Source organism: Pongo abelii, chromosome 6, assembly GCF_028885655.2.
Source record: "Pongo abelii isolate AG06213 chromosome 6, NHGRI_mPonAbe1-v2.0_pri, whole genome shotgun sequence".
Taxonomy (NCBI): domain Eukaryota; kingdom Metazoa; phylum Chordata; class Mammalia; order Primates; family Hominidae; genus Pongo; species Pongo abelii.
This window is the reverse complement of record NC_071991.2, coordinates 78,633,055-78,651,769: the sequence shown is the minus strand read 5'-3', so window position 1 is coordinate 78,651,769 and position 18,715 is coordinate 78,633,055.

Below are 18,715 nucleotides of genomic sequence, written 5' to 3'. Positions count from 1 at the left end.
AGCTTCTCTTCTCCACCCAGTAAATAACATATTCAATGATCTATGATACAACGGAAGACAGTGAGGGAGAGAGAAAGCAATAAGGTCTTAAAAGCAATAGAAGATACCAGGGAAAAGAAGAGAAGAAAGTGAAGACAGAATATATCTTACAACTTTTCTACTTCTAGGGAGTAGACATAAAGTGACGTAAAGTGAAAACATTGAAAATGACATAAAGTGAAAAAATAAATGCTATAAAAATTACCAAATCACTCCTCACTACTTTAACGTTGTTTGGCAAGATGATGTCCAAGAGGCTATTGAGTCATTGTTTCTCTGGGTGTGAAAAAATGACGTGGTAAGAAATTGTTCCCAAAGAGCCAATCAGTCACTTAACTCAGGAAAATAAAATTCACGAGATGCTAACAGCATGAGATATCATATCATGTTAATATGCAGAAGAAAGTGCTGAAACAATATAGTGTGCTGATTAAATTTTAGAAAATCCCATTGTTACGAGATTTTTTTTCCATTCAGACAAGTGTTTTGGAGGCAAATATGCACATTCTAAAATGAAAAGTATCAGATCAAATGACAAGATAAAGGCTATGTATTGGAAGTTAATTGATTAAACAAGAAGTAGGAGAATGAGGAAGTGGAAGAGAGAAGAAGAAAAGGGGAGAGGAGGAGATGGAAGAGGAGAAGGAAAGAAAGATCCTAGAGTATCCTGAAGCAATTAAAATATTTCCAGCAGCAATAATTCTTGATGTAGGTGTGTCTGACATATTAATAATTGTTTTGAACTGATTTAGTTCTTTCTAGCAAATAGTACAAACTTTTATAATATAATCCACATCTGTGGTGAAGGCAAACCTCCTGCTTTGAAAATGCTGAAAATGTGATCAGTTTTCATACATGGCTATGAGGTACAAGAAACATTGAGAAGATTTCTGAAATGTCCATAAAGATCAAGCATTCCAGAAAACTTGGAAACAGCAGATGAAAAAGAAGAAAAGATGTTACGAAAGTTCTGTGGTTAGAAGGCAATTAATACAACTTGATGTTCTTTTTTTTAATTTTTTAATTTTATGATTATTATACTTTAAGTTTTAGGGTACATATGCACAATGTGCAGGTTTGTTACACATGTATACATGTGCCATGTTGGTGTACTGCACCCATTAACTCGTCATTTAGCATTAGGTATATCTCCTAATGCTATCCCTCCCCCCACCTCCCACCCCACAACAGTCCCCGGAGTGTGATGTTCCCCTTCCTGTGTCCATGTGTTCTCATTGTTCAATTCCCACCTATGAGTGAGAACATGCAGTGTTTGGCTTTTTGTCCTTGCGATAGTTTGCTGAGAATGATGATTTCCAGTTTCATCCATGTCCCTAAAAAGGACATGAACTCAACATTTTTATGGCTGCATAGTATTCCATGGTGTATATGTGCCACATTTTCTTAATCCAGTCTATCCTTGTTGGACATTTGGGTTGGTTCCAAGTCTTTGCTATTGTGAATAGTGCTGCAATAAACATACGTGTGCATGTGTCTTTATAGCAGCATGATTTATAGTCCTTTGGGTATTTACCCAGTAATGGGATGGCAGGGTCAAATGGTATTTCTAGTTCTAGATCCCTGAGGAATTGCCACACTGACTTCCACAATGGTTGAACTAGTTTACAGTTCCACCAACAGTGTAAAAGTGTTCCTATTTCTCCACATCCTCTCCAGCACCTGTTGTTTCCTGACTTTTTAATGATCGCCATTCTAACTGGTGTGAGATGGTATCTCATTGTAGTTTTGATTTGTATTTCTCTGATGGCCAGTGATGATGAGCTTTTTTTCATGTGTTTTTTGGCTGCATAAATGTCTTCTTTTGAGAAGTGTCTGTTCATATCCTTCGCCCACTTTTTGATGGGGTTGTTTGTTTTTTTCTTGTAAATTTGTTTGAGTTCATTGTAGATTCTGGATATTAGCCCTTTGTCAGATGAGTAGGTTGTGAAAATTTTCTCCCATTCTGTAGGTTGCCTGTTCACTCTGATGGTAGTTTCTTTTGCTGTGCAGAAACTCTTTAGTTTAATTAGATCCCATTTGTCAATTTTGGCTTTTGTTGCCATTGCCTTTGGTGTTTTAGACATGAAGTCCTTGTCCATGCCTATGTCCTGAATGGTATTGCTTAGGTTTTCTTCTAGGTTTTTTATGGTTTTACTTCTAACATGTAAGTCTTTAATCCATCTTGAATGAATTTTTGTATAAGGTGTAAGGAAGGGATCCAGTTTCAGCTTTCTACATATGGCTAGCCAGTTTTCCCAGAACCATTTATTAAATAGGGAATCCTTTCCCCACTGCTTGTTTTTGTCAGGTTTGTCAAAGATCAGATGGTTGTAGATACGCGGCGTTATTTCTGAGGGCTCTGTTCTGTTCCATTGGTCTATATCTCTGTTTTGGTACCAGTACCATGCTGTTTTGCTTACTGTAGCCTTGTAGTATAGTTTGAAGTCAGGTAGTGTGACGCTTCCAGCTTTGTTCTTTTGGCTTAGGATTGACTTGGCGATGCGGGCTCTTTTTTGGTTCCATATGAACTTTAAAGTAGTTTTTTCCAACTCTGTGAAGAAAGTCATTGGTAGCTTGATGGGGATGGCATTGAATCTATAAATTACCTTGGGCAGTATGGCCATTTTCACGTTATTGATTCTTCCTACCCATGAGCATAGAATGTTCCTCCATTTGTTTGTATCCTCTTTTATTTCGTTGAGCAGTGGTTTGTAGTTCTCCTTGAAGAGGTCCTTCACGTCCCTTGTAAGTTGGAATCCTAGGTATTTTATTCTCTTTGAAGCAATTGTGAATGGGAGTTCACTCATGATTTGGCTCTCTGTTTGTCTGTTATTGGTATATAAGAATGCTTCTGATTTTTGTACATTGATTTTGTATCCTGAGACTTTGCTGAAGTTGCTTATCAGCTTAAGGAGATTTTGGGCTGAGACAATGCGGTTTTCTAGATATACAATCATGTCATCTGCAAACAGGGACAATTCGACTTCCTCTTTTCCTAATTGAATACCCTTTATTTCCTTCTTCTGCCTAATTGCCCTGGCCAGAACTTCCAACACTATGTTGAATAGGAGTGGTGAGAGAGGGCATCCCTGTCTTGTGCCAGTTTTCAAAGGGAATGCTTCCAGGTTTTGCCCGTTGCATATGATATTGGCTGTGGGTTTGTCACAGATAGCTCTTATTATTTTGAGATACATCCCATCAATACCTAATTTATTGAGAATTTTTAGCATGAAGGGTTGTTGAATTTTGTCAAAGGCCTTTTCTGCATCTATTGAGATAATCATGTGGTTTTTGTCTTTGGTTCTGTTTATATGCTGGATTACATTTATTGATTTGCATATATTGAATCAGCCTTGCATCCCAGGGATGAAGCCCACTTGATCATGGTGGGTAAGGTTTTTGATGTGCTGCTGGATTCGGTTTGCCAGTATTTTATTGAGGATTTTTGCATCAATGTTCATCAAGGATATTGGTCTAAATTTCTCTTTTTTGGTTGTGTCTCTGCCAGCCTTTGGTATCATGATGATGCTGGCCTCATAAAATGAGTCAGGGAGGATTCCCTCTTTTTCTATTGATTGGAATAGTTTCAGAAGGAATGGTACTAGCTCCTCCTTGTACCTCTGGTAGAATTCGGCTGTGAATCCATCTGGTCCTGGACTCTTTTTGGTTGGTAAGCTATTGATTATTGCCACAATTTCAGAGCCTGTTATTGGTCCATTCAGAGATTCAACTTCTTCCTGGCTTAGTATTGGGAGGGTGTATGTGTCGAGGAATTTATCCATTTCTTCTAGATTTTCTAGTTTATTTGCGTAGAGATGTTTGTAGTATTCTCTGATGGTAGTTTGTATTTCTGCGGGATCGGTGGTAATATCCCCTTTATCATTTTTTATTGCATCTATTTGATTCTTCTCTCTTTTCTTCTTTATTCTTCTTGCTAGCAGTCTATCAATTTTGTTGATCCTTTCAAAAAACCAGCTCCTAGATTCATTAATTTTTTGAAGGGTTTTTTGTGTCTCTATTTCCTACAGTTCTGCTCTGATTTTAGTTATTTCTTGCCTTCTGCTAGCTTTTGAATGTGTTTGCTCTTGCTTTTCTAGTTCTTTTAATTGACGTGTTGGGGTGTCAATTTTGGATCTTTCCTGCTTTCTCCTGTGGGCATTTAGTGCTATAAATTTCCCCCTACACACTGCTTTGAATGTGTCCCAGAGATTCTGGTACGTGGTGTGTTCGTTCTCGTTGGTTTCAAAGAACATCTTTATTTCTGCCTTCACTTCGTTATGTACCCAGTAGTCATTCAGGAGCAGGTTGTTCAGTTTCCATGTAGTTGAGCGGTTTTGAGTGAGTTTCTTAATCCTGAGTTCTAGTTTGATTGCACTGTGGTCTGAGAGACAGTTTGTTATAATTTCTGTTCTTTTACATTTGCCGAGGAGTGCTTTACTTCCAACTATGTGGTCAATTTTGGAATAAGTGTGGTGTGGTGCTGAAAAAAATGTATATTCTGTTGATTTGGGGTGGAGAGTTCTGTAGATGTCTATTAGGTTTGCTTGGTGCAGAGCTGAGTTCAATTCCTGGGTATCCTTGTTAACTTTCTGTCTCGTTGATCTGTCTAATGTTGACAGTGGGGTGTTAAAGTCTCCCATTATTATTGTGTGGGAGTCTAAGTCTCTTTGTAGGTCACTCAGGACTTGCTTTATGAATCTGGGTGCTCCTGTATTGGGTGCATATATATTTAGGATAGTTAGCTCTTCTTGTTGAATTGATCCCCTTACCATTATGTAATGGCCTTCTTTGTCTCTTTTGATCTTTGTTGGTTTAAAGTCTGTTTTATCAGAGACTAGGATTGCAACCCCTGCCTTTTTTTATTTTCCATTTGCTTGGTAGATCTTCCTCCATCCCTTTATTCTGAGCCTATGTGTGTCTCTGCACGTGAGATGGGTTTCCTGAATACAGCACACTGATGGGTCTTGACTCTATCCAATTTGCCAGTCTGTGTCTTTTAATTGGAGCATTTAGTCCATTTATATTTAAGGTTAATATTGTTATGTGTGAATTTGATCCTGTCATTATGATGTTAGCTGGTTATTTTGCTCGTTAGTTGATGCAGTTTCTTCCTAGCCTTGATGGTCTTTACCATTTGTCATGTTTTTGCAGTGGCTGGTACCGGTTGTTCCTTTCCATGTTTAGTGCTTCCTTCAGGAGCTCTTTTAGGGCAGGCCTGCTGGTGACAAAATCTCTCAGCATTTGCTTGTCTGTAAAGTATTTTATTTCTCCTTCACTTATGAAGCTTAGTTTGGCTGGATATGAAATTCTGGCTTGAAAATTCTTTTCTTTAAGAATGTTGAATATTGGCCCCCACTCTCTTCTGGCTTGTAGGGTTTCTGCCGAGAGATCCACTGTTAGTCTGATGGGCTTCCCTTTGTGGGTAACGCGACCTTTCTCTCTGGCTGCCCTTAACATTTTTTCCTTCATTTCAAGTTTGGTGAATCTGACAATTATGTGTCTTGGAGTTGCTCTTCTTGAGGAGTATCTTTGTGGTGTTCTCTGTATTTCCTGAATCTGAATGTTGGCCTGCCTTGCTAGATTGGGGAAGTTCTCCTGGATAATATCCTGCAGAGTGTTTTCCAACTTGGTTCCATTCTCCCCGTCACTTTCAGGTACACCAATCAGACGTAGATTTGGTCTTTTCACATACTCCCATATTTCTTGGAGACTTTGTTCATTTCTTTTTATTCTTTTTTCTCTGAACTTCCCTTCTCGCTTCATTTCATTCATTTCATCTTCCATCACTGATACCCTTTCTTGCAGTTGGTCGCATCGGCTCCTGAGGCTTCTGCATTCTTCACGTAGTTCTCGAGCCTTGGCTTTCAGCTCCATCAACTCCTTTAAGCACTTCTCTGCATTGGTTATTCTAGTTATACATTCATCTAATTTTTTTTTCAAAGTTTTTAACTTCTTTGCCCTTGGTTTGAATTTCTGCCTGTAGCTCGGAGTAGTTTGATCGTCTGAAGACTTCTTCTCTCAACTCATCAAAGTCATTCTCCGTCCAGCTTTGTTCCATTGCTGGTGAGGAACTGCGTTCCTTTGAAGGAGGAGAGGCGCTCTGCTTTTTAGAGTTTCCAGTTTTTCTGCTCTGTCTTTTCCCCATCTTTGTGGTTTTACCTACTTTTGGTCTTTGATGATGGTGACATACAGATGGGTTTTTGGTGTGGATGTCCTTTCTGTTTGTTAGTCTTCCTTCTAACAGACAGGACCCTCAGCTGCAGGTCTGTTGGAGTTTGCTAGAGGTCCACTCCAGACCCTGTTTGCCTGGGTATCAGCAGCGGTGTCTGCAGAACCGTGGGTTTTCGTGATCTGCAAATGCTGCTGTCTGATCATTCCTCTGCAAGTTTTGTCTCAGAGGAGTTCCTGGCTGTGTGAGGTGTCAGTCTGTCCCTACTGGGGGGTGCCTCCCAGTTAGGCTGCTCAGGGGTCAGGGTCAGGGACCCACTTAAGTTGGCAGTCTGCCCGTTCTCAGATCTCCAGCTGCATGCTGGGAGAACCACTGCTCTCCTCAAAGCTGTCAGACAGGAACATTTAAGTCTGCAGAGGTTACTGCTGTCTTTTTGTTTGTCTGTGCCCTGCCCCCAATGGTGGAGCCTACAGAGGCAGGCAGGCCTCCTTGAGCTGTGGTGGGCTCCACCCAGTTCGAGCTTCCAGGCTGCTTTATTTACCTAAGCAAGCCTGGGCAATGACGGGCGCCCCTCCCCCAGCCTCGCTGCCGCCTTGCAGTTTGATCTCAGACTGCTGTGCTAGCAATCAGCGAGACTCCGTGGGCGTAGGACCCTCCGAGCCAGGTGCAGGATATAATCTCCTGGTGCGTGGTTTCCTAAGCCCGTGGGAAAAGCGCAGTATTGGGGTGGGAGTGGCCTGATTTTCCAGGTGCCGTCTGTCACCCCTTTCCTTGACCAGGAAAGGGAATTCCCTGACTCCTTGCGCTTCCCGAGTGAGGCAATGCCTCGCCCTGCTTCGTCTGGCTCACGGTGCACTGCACCCACTGTCCTGCGCCCACTGTCTGGCACTCCCTAGTGAGATGAACCTGGTACCTCAGATGGAAATGCAGAAATCACCCGTCTGTAGACCGTTGCTCACGCTGGGAGCTGTAGACCGGAGCTGTTCTTATTCGGCCATCTTGGCTCCTCCTCCAAGACTTTGGCTTTTAGTCTCAGAGAGGTTGGGTACCACTGAGGGTTTTTGAACAGAGCAGTGACTTAATCTGACTTAGGGTTTTAAACAGTTACCGTGGCTGCTATGTTGTGAATGATGGGGCCTATGTGGGACAAGAGTGCATAGGAATTAAAGGTAGAATCTGCATTAAAGGGTTGAAAAGATGAAGTCAGTTAGCATAAACAAGTATTCAAGTAATCTTAGCTATTATCACTCCTTAGTACTATCTTTAGTAGCAACTACAGTGATTTTATTGAAAACTCCTTCTGCCTAATGTCCCTTTGATGGGGATCTGAGCGTTTACTCACTGTTTTCCAGAAAAAAAATGCAAATTAATTTGGGGCCTGGCAAAGAGAAGAAAATTTCCCCTGGTCCTTGGCTCAAGACTACATTTAATGGAGTGGATTAGTTTACCAGATCTTGATAGTGGGTATATGTTCTACTTTGAGATCACTGGGAAGAAAGAGTGACTCAGAGTCTAGGTTAAAAAGGAATGGTGGGGTGCATTGTGGGCAAACTTTGCTTATTTCATAATTTCCTAGGGAAAGTTCAGTTTGAACAATCCAATGTTTAAATTAAATCACACTTAGAACAAAAAACAAATTACTTGGAAAAAGGACGGAAGACCCTTTACCTTTTAGATTTAGCATTTCCTGTTGGGTTCTAAAGTCATATTTTTTAAAAGACGAGTTTGGAGAAAAGTCAGGCATTTACTGAAAGTATGAAGATCTTTATTTCCCTTCTAAAATGCAGGGTTAAGTGTTGGGTCAGGTGTTTCTGTACTACAACATTTCATTAATTTATTGGAGGAGTTCACCCTCTTTGAAGAGCAGATGCTGCTAATATTTGGCCAAGCATCAAAGCATAGACACAAATGCTGCAGGTGTTCATAGATGATAGAGGAATCACTGTTACCCTGATTAGGCCCCCGACATTGGGTCCATGGGCAGCAGTATTTAAGTGAGACCTCAAAGGAAGAAACTGGATGTGTAGAGAGTGAAGGATAAGTCACTCCATATGATAGGAGAAGCACAGGAAAAGGAGAGGTGGGAATAGGGAGACTTATGTGAAGGATGACAAAGCACCATGTTGAGACTATGAAAAGTATCGTTGGATAGATAGCTGGAAACCAACTAGAAACAGGATTTAAGAGTGTTTATAGAAATACCACATTTGTTTTCACTGTTAGAATTTCAGATTAAATAAGCATCAGTGAGCACTTTCTGGCCTTAGATTTTAAGCTTTGCTTAGTAGACATGGTCTGAGGGCTAAGCCTATTAAAATTTATGACAATAAACTCAAAATAAAATTAAAAGAAGTAGATGAGATTTAAAATCACTCCAAGAGGCAGTGTGTCTGGAAAGCAGTATGTGATGGGTGCCATGACAACCTGAAGGTTTATAAAGCATATTCTTGTATTTTGCTTATTTATTATTTTTAAAATATTTTCTCCGTTTTCCATTTATTCTGAAACTCAACATTTAAAATGTGGAATCCTTAGAGACAGAGGATAAGGGTTGATAATTCTTTGTCACCATCAACATTCATGTGAATGATCTGCTTGAGACTGAACAAGAAATAAATCCCCTTTATATATCTTTCACTTAAAAATGTTTTCTAAAATTCCCTTTCTGTATTTTTTTCAGATAAAGAATGGTTTCTGAAATATTTATGAGAAAGGCCAGTTATAATTAATGGCAGTACACTCCGCTACAACATCAATTTATTGCATTCCCAGTGACATGAAGTCCAATTAACATCCCTGAGGGGTTCAATAAGTGTCTGCTATACTTTGTCATTTAATGACAAGACGAAAATATATGATTTTTCCATAATCTCTCTTGGAGCAAAAGCAGAACCCTAGTATTCTATGAAAAATGTGCGTTCTGTGGCTGTGTTTGCTTTATTCAACACTGTACTTCCAGGACTTTGTATGCAGAGGGCTTTTGACAAATACTTGTTGAATTAGTGAATAGACAAACACACCAATGTTTATCTATTGATGAATGAAAAGATGAATGAATGAATTTCTTGTTAATTCTCTCTCTTCTACTTTGATCTGACTAGATAGTTTATTTAGAACATCAAGTTGTCAGTCTGCCCCTACTGGGGGGTGCCTCCCAGTTAGGCTGCTTAGGGGTCAGGTACCCACTTGAGGAGGCAGTCTGCCCGTTCTCAGATCTCCAGCTGCATGCTGGGAGAACCACTACTCTCTTCAAAGCTGTCAGACAGGAACGTTTAAGTCTGAAGAGGTTACTGCTGTCTTTTGTTTGTCTGTGCCCTGCCCCCAGAGGTGGAGCCTACAGAGGCAGGCAGGCCTCCTTGAGCTGTGGTGGGCTCAACTCAGTTCGAGCTTCCCGGCTGCTTTGTTTACTTAAGCAAGCCTGGGCAGTGGCAGGCGCCCCTCCTGCTGCCTCACGGCCGCCATGCAGTTCAATCTCAGACTGCTCTGCTAGCAATCAGCAAGACTCCATGGGTGTAGGACCCTCCAAGCCAGGTGTGGGATATAATCTCCTGGTGTGACATTTTTTAAGCCTGTTGGAAAAGCGCAGTATTAGGGTGGGAGTGACCCGATTTTCCATTTGCCATCTGTCACCCCTTTCTTTGACTAGGAAAGGGAACCCTCTGACCTCTTGAGCTTCCCAAGTGAGGCAATACCTCACCCTGCTTTGGCTCGTGCACGGTGCACTGCACCCACTGTCTTGCACACACTGTCTGGCACTCCCTAGTGAGATGAACCCGGTACCTCAGATGGAAATGCAGAAATCACCCGTCTTCTGTGTCACTCACGCTGGGAGCTGTAGACTGGAGCTGTTCCTGTTCGGCCATCTTGGCTCCTGACACTTCACACGGCCGGGTACTCCTCTGAGACAAAACTTCTAGAGGACCAATCAGGCAGCAGCATTTCCGGTTCACAAAAATCCGCTGTTCTACAGCCACCACTGTTCGGCAGCCATCACTGCTGATACCCAGGCAAACAGGGTCTGGAGTGGACCTCTAGCAAACTCCAACAGACCTGCAGCTGAGGGTCCTGTCTGTTAGAAGGAAAACTAACAAACAGAAAGGACATCCACACCAAAAACCCATCTGTATGTCACCATCATCAAAGACCAAAAGTAGGTAAAACCATAAAGATGGGGAAAAGACAGAGCAGAAAAACTGGAAACTCTAAAAAGCAGAGCGCCTCTCCTCCTCCAAAGGAACGCAGTTCCTCACCAGCAATGGAACAAAGCTGGACGGAGAATGACTTTGATGAGTTGAGAGAAGAAGTCTTCAGACGATCAAACTACTCCGAGCTACAGGCAGAAATTCAAACCAAGGGCAAAGAAGTTAAAAACTTTGAAAAAAAATTAGATGAATGTATAACTAGAATAACCAATGCAGAGAAGTGCTTAAAGGAGTTGATGGAGCTGAAAGCCAAGGCTCGAGAACTACGTGAAGAATGCAGAAGCCTCAGGAGCCGATGCGACCAACTGGAAGAAAGTGTATCAGTGATGGAAGATGAAATGAATGAAATGAAGCGAGAAGGGAAGTTCAGAGAAAAAAGAATAAAAAGAAATGAACAAAGTCTCCAAGAAATATGGGAGTATGTGAAAAGACCAAATCTACGTCTGATTGGTGTACCTGAAAGTGACGGGGGGAATGGAACCAAGTTGGAAAACACTCTGCAGGATATTATCCAGGAGAACTTCCCCAATCTAGCAAGGCAGGCCAACATTCAGATTCAGGAAATACAGAGAACACCACAAAGATACTCCTCAAGAAGAGCAACTCCAAGACACATAATTGTCAGATTCACCAAACTTGAAATGAAGGAAAAAATGTTAAGGGCAGCCAGAGAGAAAGGTCGCGTTACCCACAAAGGGAAGCCCATCAGACTAACAGTGGATCTCTCGGCAGAAACCCTACAAGCCAGAAGAGAGTGGGGGCCAATATTCAACATTCTTAAAGAAAAGAATTTTCAAGCCAGAATTTCATATCCAGCCAAACTAAGCTTCATAAGTGAAGGAGAAATAAAATACTTTACAGACAAGCAAATGCTGAGAGATTTTGTCACCAGCAGGCCTGCCCTAAAAGAGCTCCTGAAGGAAGCACTAAACATGGAAAGGAACAACCGGTACCAGCCACTGCAAAAACATGACAAATGGTAAAGACCATCAAGGCTAGGAAGAAACTGCATCAACTAACGAGCAAAATAACCAGCTAACATCATAATGACAGGATCAAATTCACACATAACAATATTAACCTTAAATGTAAATGGACTAAATGCTCCAATTAAAAGACACAGACTGGCAAATTGGATAGAGTCAAGACCCATCAGTGTGCTGTATTCAGGAAACCCATCTCACGTGCAGAGACACACATAGGCTCAGAATAAAGGGATGGAGGAAGATCTACCAAGCAAATGGAAAATAAAAAAAGGCAGGGGTTGCAATCCTAGTCTCTGATAAAACAGACTTTAAACCAACAAAGATCAAAAGAGACAAAGAAGGCCATTACATAATGGTAAGGGGATCAATTCGACAAGAAGAGCTAACTATCCTAAATATATATGCACCCAACACAGGAGCACCCAGATTCATAAAGCAAGTCCTGAGTGACCTACAAAGAGACTTAGACTCCCACACAATAATAATGGGAGACTTTAACACCCCACTGTCAACATTAGACAGATCAACGAGACAGAAAGTTAACAAGGATACCCAGGAATTGAACTCAGCTCTGCACCAAGCAAACCTAATAGACATCTACAGAACTCTCCACCCCAAATCAACAGAATATACATTTTTTTCAGCACCACACCACACTTATTCCAAAATTGACCACATAGTTGGAAGTAAAGCACTCCTTGGCAAATGTAAAAGAACAGAAATTATAACAAACTGTCTCTCAGACCACAGTGCAATCAAACTAGAACTCAGGATTAAGAAACTCACTCAAAACCGCTCAACTACATGGAAACTGAACAACCTGCTCCTGAATGACTACTGGGTACATAACGAAATGAAGGCAGAAATAAAGATGTTCTTTGAAACCAACGAGAACGAACACACCACGTACCAGAATCTCTGGGACACATTCAAAGCAGTGTGTAGGGGGAAATTTATAGCACTAAATGCCCACAGGAGAAAGCAGGAAAGATCCAAAATTGACACCCCAACATGTCAATTAAAAGAACTAGAAAAGCAAGAGCAAACACATTCAAAAGCTAGCAGAAGGCAAGAAATAACTAAAATCAGAGCAGAACTGTAGGAAATAGAGACACAAAAAACCCTTCAAAAAATTAATGAATCCAGGAGCTGGTTTTTTGAAAGGATCAACAAAATTGATAGACTGCTAGCAAGAAGAATAAAGAAGAAAAGAGAAAAGAATCAAATAGACGCAATAAAAAATGATAAAGGGGATATCACCACCGATCCCGCAGAAATACAAACTACCATCAGAGAATACTACAAACATCTCTACGCAAATAAACTAGAAAATCTAGAAGAAATGGATAAATTCCTCGACACATACACCCTCCCAATACTAAGCCAGGAAGAAGTTGAATCTCTGAATGGACCAATAACAGGCTCTGAAATTGTGGCAATAATCAATAGCTTACCAACCAAAAAGAGTCCAGGACCAGATGGATTCACAGCCGAATTCTACCAGAGGTACAAGGAGGAGCTAGTACCATTCCTTCTGAAACTATTCCAATCAATAGAAAAAGAGGGAATCCTCCCTGACTCATTTTATGAGGCCAGCATCATCATGATACCAAAGGCTGGCAGAGACACAACCAAAAAAGAGAATTTTAGACCAATATCCTTGATGAACATTGATGCAAAAATCCTCAATAAAATACTGGCAAACCGAATCCAGCAGCACATCAAAAAGCTTACCCACCATGATCAAGTGGGCTTCATCCCTGGGATGCAAGGCTGATTCAATATATGCAAATCAATAAATGTAATCCAGCATATAAACAGAACCAAAGACAAAAACCACATGATTATCTCAATAGATGCAGAAAAGGCCTTTGACAAAATTCAACAACCCTTCATGCTAAAAACTCTCAATAAATTAGGTATTGATGGGACGTATCTCAAAATAATAAGAGCTATCTATGACAAACCCACAGCCAATATCATATGCAACGGGCAAAACCTGGAAGCATTCCCTTTGAAAACTGGCACAAGACAGGGATGCCCTCTCTCACCACTCCTATTCAACATAGTGTTGCAAGTTCTGGCCAGGGCAATTAGGCAGGAGAAGGAAATAATGGGCATTCAATTAGGAAAAGAGGAAAATAAATTGTCCCTGTTTGCAAATGACATGATTGTATATCTAGAAAACCCCATTGTCTCAGCCCAAAATCTCCTTAAGCTGATAAGCAACTTCAGGAAAGTCTCAGGATATAAAATCAATGTACAAAAATCACAAGCATTCTTATATACCAATAACAGACAAACAGAGAGCCAAATCATGAGTGAACTCCCATTCACAATTGCTTCAACGAGAATAAAATATTTAGGAATCCAACTTACAAGGGACGTGAAGGACTTCTTCAAGGAGAACTATAAACCACTGCTCAGTGAAATAAAAGAGGATACAAACAAATGGAAGAACATTCCATGCTCATGGGTAGGAAGAATCAATATCATGAAAATGGCCATACTGCCCAAGGTAATTTATAGATTCAATGCCATCCCCATCAAGCTACCAATGACTTTCTTCACAGAGTTGGAAAAAACTACTTTAAAGTTCATATGGAACCAAAAAAGAGCCTGCATCACCAAGTCAATCCTAAGCCAAAAGAACAAAGCTGGAGGCATCACACTACCTGACTTCAAACTATACTACAAGGCTACAGTAACCAAAACAGCATGGTACTGATACCAAAACAGAGATATAGACCAATGGAACAGAACAGAGCCCTCAGAAATAACGCCGCATATCTACAACTATCTGATCTTTGACAAATCAGAGAAAAACAAGCAATGGGGAAAGGATTCCCTATTTAATAAATGGTTCTGGGAAAACTGGCTAGCCATATGTAGAAAGCTGAAACTGGATCCCTTCCTTACACCTTATACAAAAATTAATTCAAGATGGATTAAAGACTTAAACGTTAGACCTAAAACCATAAAAACCCTAGAAGAAAACCTAGGCATTACCATTCAGGACATAGGCATGGGCAAGGACTTCATGTCTAAAACACCAAAAGCAATGGCAACAAAAGCCAAAATTGACAAATGGGATCTAATTAAACTAAAGAGCTTCTGCACAGCAAAAGAAACTACCATCAGAGTGAACAGGCAACTTACAAAATGGGAGAAAATTTTCGCAACCTACTCATCTGACAAAGGGCTAATATCCAGAATCTACAATGAACTCAAACAAATTTACAAGAAAAAAACAAACAACCCCATCAAAAAGTGGGCAAAGGACATGAACAGACACTTCTCAAAAGAAGACATTTATGCAGCCAAAAGACACATGAAAGAATGCTCATCATCACTGGCCATCAGAGAAATGGCAATCAAAACCACAATGAGATACCATCTCACACCAGTTAGAATGGCAATCATTAAAAAGTCAGGAAACAACAGGTGCTGGAGAGGATGTGGAGAAATAGGAACACTTTTACACTGTTGGTGGGACTGTAAACTAGTTCAACCATTGTGGAAGTCAGTGTGGCGATTCCTCAGGGATCTAGAACTAGAAATACCATTTGACCCAGCCATCCCATTACTGGGTATATACCCAAAGGACTATAAATCATGCTGCTATAAAGACACATGCACACGTGTGTTTATTGCGGCACTATTCACAATAGCAAAGACTTGGAACCAACCCAAATGTCCAACAATGATAGACTGGATTAAGAATATGTGGCACATATACACCATGGAATACTATGCAGCCATAAAAAATGATGAGTTCATGTCCTTTGTAGGGACATGGATGAAATTGGAAATCATCATTCTCAGTAAACTATCGCAAGGACAAAAAACCAAACACCGCATGTTCTCGCTCATAGATTGGAATTGAACAATGAGAACACATGGACACAGGAAGGGGAACATCACACTCTGGGGACTGTTGTGGGGTGGGGGGTGGGGGGAGGGATAGCATTAGGAGAGATACCTAATGCTAAATGGCGAGTTAATGGGTGCAGCACACCAGCATGGCAGATGTATACATGTGTAACTAACCTGCACATTGTGCACATGTACCCTAAAACTTAAAGTACAGTAATAAAAAAAATAAATAAATAAAAATAAAAGCCAAAGTCTTTCACACAACCTATCAGATGGTCCAGGATCTGACTCTGTTTCCCACCATGACCTCACCTGCTACTGCATTTCCTTTCCCAGTTCACTCCAACCTCCCAAGCCTCTCTATTGTTGTTCTTCAAACACAGCAGGCATGCCCCTCTGCCCCCAGAATCTCTGTGCTAGCTGCTGCTTCTGCCTCAATGACATCTTCCCAAAGAGACCATCCTTTGGAAAATTATAACACTCATCCCCACCTCCATGGTATTTCCTGTTCTCTCTACTTTGCTCTATGTTATCCCTAACAATTATCATCTTCTTGAGTACTATATTACCTGTTTGTTGATGAACCTATTTATTATATTTTGGTTATTGTTTCATTTTCTTTCCCACTCTAGAATGAGAGCTTCACAAGTGCTGGGATTTTTGTCTTGCTCACTTGAATTTGTAGTGTTAGCACAGTGTCTAGCACATAGTAGGCATTCAGCAAATATTCATTGAATGACTTTATTGAATAATTTGTGAAAGAAACGGAGACATGGAGAGGTTAAGTAATTTGTCTAAGGACGCACAGCTAATGAGGGGCTGAAGTGGGATTTAAATGATCTCTAAATAACAGCAGAGTGATTGCCTGTGGTTGAATGCCTCAGAAGCAGACTGTCTGCCAGGATTCACATACAAGAGGTTTGTTAGGGAAGTGTTCCCAGGTGAGAGTGGGGGAAGCAAGCAGGGAAGGGGATGAAGTCAAGCAAGGGTGAGATCTCAGGCACAGTCCTGAAGAGTGTGGCTTCTGCCTAATCCCACAGCGATCTCTGGAATATTAGCTACTCCTCTACTCAGAATAGTCCTAGTTGGACCTAAAGCAAGGGCCAGGCTTTCATGACCCCTTATTTGGCAGTCCTGGGTCTGGCACTGTGGAATGGGCAAGGCATACATTCTCAGGCACTTACTTCCAGGTCTCTGTGTTTAACAGCAAATTTGCTCCAGCAGCCTGGCAGCAGTTAGGGGTTAAAAGCTGGGTGTTAGAAGGAAAAGTACACCATAGGGCAGGAGGGGGCAGGAGGGTGCAGGAGGGAGCGGGAGGAGAGAGGCACTGATGTACCTCTACAGTGGTTCTTCAATGTCTCTCATGATGCCTAAAGTCATGCCCCAACTCCATATTGTGGCCTAAGACTCCAAATAATCTAGCTCTTGCTGACCGTTCCAATCACATTGTATACCACGATTCCCTTGTTCACTGTGAACTAGTGGCTCATTGGCCACAGCACCCTTGTACCTTCTGTCTTCTCTGTCTAGAACACTACTCATCTAACTCTTTACATATCAGTCTGCTCTTGACCTTTTGTATACTAACCAAAATATCCTCAAAGAAACCTTCCTTAAGCACTGAACCATTACAACACTTTTTATTTCCTCAAAAGTATTTATCACAATCTGTAATTATTTTTGTTCCATGTGTTTATTCATTTATTTATTGCTTGTTTGTTTACTGTCTCCCCACTAAAATATAAGCCCCATCAAGGTAAGGACACTATCTGTCCACTTACAATATCCCTAGTACCTCTCACATTATAGGGGTTAAAAATATTTCTTGAGTGAAAAGAAACGCTGGGAGAGAAATGACTAGCCATGCGAGGTCATAGCTGCATCTACCTACCCCAGAGCCGTTTGAGGAGAGCTTCCAAAAGTTAAATTTGTCAAAATCATAAATGAGGCTAGAAAGATGAAGGACATATGAGTGTGGTTAGAATCACCACATTTCACAGGGTAATTTGGGTATCAGATAAAAGCAGCCTCTCTTCACTCTCAGCGAAGACATCACTTTAAATATATTAAATCTACAGGCTGAGACGGAGAGTTGATATTAGAAAAGACAATATAATTTTGCTAGGTTAGTTAAAATTACCCAAGGATTGAAGGCAGAGTCAGCCCACAGGAAGTACAGAAAAACCTGTGCTCCCCAGCATCCATTAACTTGCCCATTTCTTTTGTGAGTTAGAAGACAGTGTACCAAATGGAATATAGAACTATCATTTTTATCTTTTCTTCTCTCAACCATAGAATAAAAGTAACCCTCCTCAAAAAAATAAAAAGAAATAGTAATTTTTTCTCTCTTTAAAAAATGGGCTGCCTTGACAAATTTTGTAACAGATACAAACAGAAACATAGAGCATGAATTTTATTTTAAGAATCCTTCGAAGTCAAAACAAACTTTCAGTTTGTTGTTTTAACTATAAAAGCTTAAAAGATTTGTTAATGTGTTGTCTGATTTGCCGCCAATGAAAGAGTCCCCAAGGTATATTGTCTATGAACCCTTCTAATTTTCCAATTTTAAATATTTCTTTGGAAGGAACACATATGATCTAATAGCATAACTAAGAATTCTTGCTTAGACTTTAATATTTCTTTTTACTCCTATAATGGGATACATGAGTACATGTGGACTAGGCTTCCATCCTTCAATTGTTGCTGCTATTAGTCATCATGGCAGGCCACGGCTTGTTCCTGTTACCTATATATAATTAGAGTGGCTACATATTTTCCTAATCATCTCAATCATAATAATAACAATTAAAAAAACCTTTTTCTTCTTATACCTACTTAAACGTTCACTGTCTTTCTAAGCTCTATATATAAACATGTAAAAAGTTAAACAATCCAATATCCCTTTATACCAAGAAAATTTTGTAAGATAGGTACAAAGAGGGCTTTAAGGTATAATGAGAAAGGGGTATAATTAGAAAATATTTTCTTATCACATTTCTTTGTCAATAACAACTTTTAACATTTGTTTACCAAAGTAATAAATGTACATGCTGTTACAGGCAACATTCCCCAGGCCATCCCTTTCTTTCACCAGGCTCATTTCCTAGCTATTTGTTCCAGTTTCATTGTCTCTATAGTGTATTTACAAATGTGTGTTTATTTATATTTTCTTAATATGCATATTTATTAACAGGTATTAATATTTTATATTATGTGCAATACTAACATAAATATATATTATATGCATTGATATTTTATTAATATGCATATTTTATTATTAAGCATTTTTAATGTACTTAATGAGCTTTTTGTTTTATCAATGCTTAATTCCTAATATTCTGTATTAACTTCCTGCTATGACTGATGAAGATTTACTGCACTCCACAATCATCTGCCTCCTCTTCCCTCACTTTGCCAATTCTATTAGCTTTTCTTCTTTCTTC